Source organism: Schistocerca cancellata, chromosome 2 (assembly GCF_023864275.1).
Source record: "Schistocerca cancellata isolate TAMUIC-IGC-003103 chromosome 2, iqSchCanc2.1, whole genome shotgun sequence".
In the NCBI taxonomy this organism is placed as follows: domain Eukaryota; kingdom Metazoa; phylum Arthropoda; class Insecta; order Orthoptera; family Acrididae; genus Schistocerca; species Schistocerca cancellata.
The window spans coordinates 670,162,327-670,168,326 of record NC_064627.1 but is presented as its reverse complement, the minus strand read 5'-3'; positions in this window follow the sequence as shown (position 1 = coordinate 670,168,326).

Genomic DNA, 6,000 nt, shown 5'->3' with positions numbered 1-6,000 from the left:
TGTATTGAGAAGTGGTTATAAGATGGACGTCAAATAATGTGAATCAATGTTACTGGAGTGCAGCCGAATTGCTTAGAGAATTAGATTAGGAAATGAGACACTGAAAGTAGTAGACGAGTACTGCCTTTTTGAGTGAAACAGAATGAGGACATTGACGTCAGCCACCACTTTGTAATCCAATTAACTGCTGTAAGTGCGATTTGCAAAAATATTCTGTCACGTCTGCAATGTCTGCTGACACTATACGATGTTCTATAGCACAGAAGGCTATTTTATACACGTCATACATTCCTCTCATGGAATTAGCACTTCATGCCCATGACGTTGTTCCTACTTAGTCTGCAGCTCGCCCTTTTCAATCTCTGCCTTTTTGCCTCAGTACCCCATACTGACACGATATTTCTGCCTACACTTCGGGCGTTAATTTTTCAATTTCCCCTCGTGCTTATTCTGAGAACAAGAGCAGTCGTGTCACGATTCGGTAAGACACTCCGACTTAATCTGAATTCCTAATTCAAATATACGTCTCGTTCAGGCGAATCTCCAACTGCTTCCTTTAACAATGGCCATTTGCTCCTCCATTGCAGTAGTCAGTCGTCTCCGGCCGTCTCTAGTAAATTGGACGGCGAGCCTAACATACTATATTTTCTCTTCCTTTTTAAAACCACGAGCCCTTCTGTTATAGCGCCAGGGTTTTATCACTGCCACCAATTTTCTTGTTTGTAACAGCTCGTTCTTTTACTTTTTGTGGAGCACAGTACCTAGGTGCACCCAGACCACAGGCGTTTCGCCTGCAGCAATCTCGGCAAGTCTTTAATGAGACGCCGGTATACGGGCAGCAGCCATACAGAATTAACAAGCCACGGAAGTAAAGCTAACGGTGGCACCTAATTAAGTACACTGTTGCCGCGGCGATCCGTCTCGCTGAGGGGCTGCGAGGCCTTGCACCTGCTGTGTGGTGCACGCAGCCAGCGTTCTCCTGCTGTATTTTGTGCTGTTGCTGAAAAGTAATCGACTAAAGGGAAGAATTTCTATGAATTTTTAGATGTACTGCCATACAATTTGTTTTCCATAGAATCTTGACCATACGGGGTGATCCGCCTACCCCTACCGATAGCGTTTTATGTAACCCGCGATGTTATAAGTGGCCTTCAAAACCACAAACGACTTTTGCATATTCTCTCGCTCGCTACGAGCAAACTGTTAGTCTTACTGAAAAGATGAACAGGTCTTGTTTGTAGGAAATTTAATGTAGGTAAATGTTGTATAGGGGTAAGTTATCACTAGAGGCCGTAGTTTTCGAGTTATTTGAGAAAAAAGTACAAAAGTGACCTGTAGATGCATCCCCACCCCCACATTCAGCCCCCAACGGTCAGCATTTCTGTTGTTGTTCGCTAACTGCCTCCTACTACTACACAAAAATTTGTGACTGAACAAATTACTTCCCACATCAGACCTTTTTTGTCTTCAATAACTGGACTTATTACGCCATCGGCTTATTCGAGCAACTACAAATTGTAAATTTTATCTACGAGTTTTGTGAATTTTGACAGCATAAAATATACTATTACATCGTTGAATTCGTCAGGCCTTCTGACTACGAAACTACTGTCATTGTAAGGGTTAAGTTTGGATCGAACAGTCATCGTAAAGAGTTTCAGCACAACGTTTACAAAATTAATAATGCTAACGAAATAGCCGTCTATGCTGGTGACGTAATATCCCAATCAATAAAGACCACAAAAAGTCGAATATCGGGAAGAGTTCGTGCAACCGAAAATTTTTGTACATTTCTAGGAAATCTCACTGGTGAGGCATGAGTGTTGGGGGTGGAGGTGCGTTTGAAGGTCTCTATTGTTCGTTTTTCATGAATAACTCGAAAACGATGTCCTGCAGCAGAAATTATCAAAGTACGAAATTTAACTACGTTAAATTTCCTACAGAAAAGTCTTGTTCATTTTTTTGGAGGACTAATAGTTTGTGCATAACGGGCCAGAGAATATGGAAACCTCGTGTACGGATTTTGATGGCCAGATATAACATTGCGGGTTGCATAAAACAACATCGGCAGGGTCACTGAATCACCCTCTACAACTTATTGTGTCTTATACCATATGTGTAGGGCAATTGTTTTTTGTCGCGTTTAATCATCTCTTCATAGTTTTGATACCTTACTCCCTTCATCAGCTCTTCTGTAATCTTCTTTGTTGGTTTCCGCTTCCCTCCTTCTTGCTTCAGAATTATGTCCTCGAAATTATTATTATGTTTTAGAAGTTTTATTTCACTGTCTTTGCCTGAGGGTTTTGTGTTCTCATTTTCCTATAATAAATTCATTGATTTACATTCTGTCCACTTGGTTGTCCTTCATTACCACATCTCCACAATGTCCTAACGTATTTTATATCTGTTAAGAAGCTTCAACTTTGACAGCCATGGACTGAGTCATTCCAAATGACAAACGCTTTCATTTCCTTGGTGATTAGCTCATTGACTGAAATAAGGAAACGATGTTACTCTTCACAAAGAGAGAACATCTAAAGTTATAATTTACTGGTTACTCAACAAGAAAGTGTATGTACAGTCAAGAGAATGTGTTGAACAATCATTTGAACTATCACAAATTTTAAGATGCAGGTCGAAGGATACCATTCATGAACAGGGAGTTATTAAAATTTATTATCTTGGAAAATAGATTATCAGTTTTTTATCATTTATCCGTCGTGTTGCAGAAGCGTGGAAACTGATAATTTAGTGTGATATTTCACTAAAAAATGTAGATTTGTGGTAAGACCTTATGAGACCAAACTGCTTCGGTCATCGGTCCCTAAGCTTACACACTACTTAATGTAACTTTAACTAACTTACGCTATGGACAACACACACACACACATGCCCGAGGGAGGACTCGAACCTCCGACGGGGGGAGCCGCGCGAACCGTGGCAAGACGCCCGTAGACCGCGCGGCTACCCCGCGCGGCGCGATATTTCACTACTTCTAAGCAATAGCCATTACTAGTAGAGAAAATTCCTAATAACAGCTGCTAAAAGAAAAAAATGCGAATGTAAGAAACATCAGAGTTAGGAAAACGACAGAAGACGTCATTAAGCTGAGTAAACAGTAAAAAGAACAGAAGGAAAAGTTGGGGATTCACAGAGACTGAGACAGTAAAGACAAACCAAAGGACCACGTGAACCTTCATAAGGTTACCGGATAAAAAATTAGTCACCCTAGCGCACTCGCATAGTTGAATCGTTAGGCCTTTTCAGATGGCGCAGTGACCGAGTCGCTTGCTAAACCGCACGTGCACTGCCTCTGCGAAAGCATAAGGCAGTAGGGATCAGTGAGACCTATGTTTCAAGCGCACGTTGTAAGTAAACATGGGTAAATGTAAGGACGTGGCAAGTGGGCAAAAAGGGGCAATCGTGTTTGGCCGCGCTCATGGCTATACGGCGTGTCAAGTTACGGGCTTTGCTGGCGTTTCGTGACGGTTTGTTCAAGGTGTCTAGAAGCAGTGGTGTAACACACGTGGCCACGAAACAAGTTATCAGAATTGTGGTCGGGAAATGACCATGCCTGAAAGGGGCTCGAGACACATTTCACGGCTTGTGGATCCAAATCGCTTAAAAACCCGACAGGAGTTGCTGCAGACAGTGAATGAATTTTCATCATACGGAATAATATTTTCGGGTAAGTCAACATTTAGACAAAAAGTATTCACTGCTCAAAAGCAAGTGGTTAGAATAAATAGCTCTAAGCTCTGTGAAAGTGAAGTCATCAGTCTCCAGGTTAGAATAATGTGTGGGGTTGATAGTCGCACATCTTATAGGCATCTTTTTAAAAGATTGGGAATTCTTACAACAGCCTCACAATACATTTACTCACTAATGAAATTTGTTCTTAGCAACATGGACCAGTTTAAAAACAACAGTGACATTCATGATTATAATACCAGAAAAAAGAATGACTTATACTATTCTTTACTCAACCTATCTTTGGAACAGAAAGGGGTAAAATAGGCTGCTATAAAAATTTTCGACAAATTAGCAGATGAAATAAAATGTCTGACAGACAGCAGTAATAGCTTCAAAAATAAATTGAAATCATATCTCCTTGACAACTCCATCTATACCATAGATGAATTCTTGAATAGGAATAAATAAATCTATAAATATAGTATACACATTTTGTGCCATTTAAGGGAATGGGGTAAGTAATAGAGATATTAATCTTTTACTCTGTATAGCAATAGGGCCGCGCGTTTTTAGTCGAGCGGTCTAGGGCGCTGCAGTCATGGACTGTGCGGCTGGTCCCGACGGAGGTTCGAGTCCTCCCTCGGGCATGGGTTTGTGTGTTTGTCCTTAGGATAATTTAGGTTAAGTAGTGTGTAAGCTTATGGACTGATGACCTTAGCAGTTAAGTCCCATAATATTTCACACACATGTATTGCAATATTTAAAAAATCTTGTTTCGTATGTGAATTTCTTGTGCACTTGACACGTTCCACATCATGACGGCTACCGTACCGTGCGATTGATCAATGGAACACGCAACCAACCAACCAACTAACTAACTAACTAACTAACTCAATACGTGCTTGTTAGCGAGAGAACATTGCGACGGGAACATCATGCAACGGCCATTTGGAGTCGGTCACATTGCAGGAGGAACATAAAGGCGACAAGAGCAAAGTTGATCGGGCTGGAAGAATATGTGACAGGTATCCTAAACACTAAATAGTTCAAATGACTCTGAGCACTATGGGACTCAACATCTGAGGTCATCAGTCCCCTACAATGTAGAACTGCTTAAACCTAACTAACCTAAGGACATCACACACATCCATGCCCGAGGCAGGATTCGAACCTGCGACCGTGGCAGTCACGCGGTTCCGGATTGAAGCGCCTAGAACCGCACAGCCACCGCGGCTGGCTGCTAAACACTCCCCCACCCTATTACATCTCGACTTTCCTGCAAAATCAGCTCACTTGAATCCCATAGACAATCTTTGGAACGTTGTGGAGCAGGGGACAAATTGGCGACATAGGCATCCCCACAATTTGATGGAATTGGGCGACCAAATTCTCGGCGAGTGGCTTAACATAGATGCGATGTACCTGGACAATCCACTGAACTGACTTCCTCACCTAGCACAGACGGTATCAAGTCGACGGGTGGAACTACACGGTATTAAATTATGCTTGTAATGATTTTTCTAGGGGCTACTAATTTTTTTAGTGTGCATAGAGTCTTCCGGCTACCTGTGCATGTACGAAAAGGTATTGGAGAATCTTGTCTTGACAAAAATAAAAGTACATAAGACAGTGTTCCGATACTGTATTACCTCCTTTTCGTGGAGTCAGTTTTACTTACTGTACGCGCGAAGATTACAACAAATCTTAGGACGCATAATGCAGGGAAGTAAGAAGCGGTACGTCCAGGAGATCGTCGTTTCGGCGAGCGGTGTTGCGTTTCTTTTTTTTTTTTTTTTTATTAGGGGGCCGTGAGAAGCGGTGTGCGGCCTGCCAGACGCCCCCGCCGCCGCCCCCACCTGCTGCTGACTCAGCGGCTCGGCGCGGCGCTCTGCGCTGCCGGCGTGCCCCGACACCTCCTTTTCGGCGGTCGTCGACCCCGCTGCTAAGTAGCCCCCGGCCTTCCGCAAGGAATTTCGTTTCGAGCGGTGCTCTTTCTTCTCGTCGCTTCTTATTCCTTTTTCTTTCACCTCGGAACACGTCAGAGTTAGCTCGCAACTGGCCACAACTGTAGAACTGCCTCACAAAATGTACAACGTTGAGACGAGTCTTTCTTTAGAGAAAGATAAGCAAGTGATTCCATTGTGTAAACGTCTCTTGCAGCGTTCTACGAGAAATAAAAGCTAAACAAACAAGATTATGTATTTAATTCCCATTCACATATGCTCCTTTTCATATGTCTGTAAGACTGATCACAAACTCTCTGTATGAACGTGTATTTAGGCACTACATTCTCTTTCTCGTTATGGA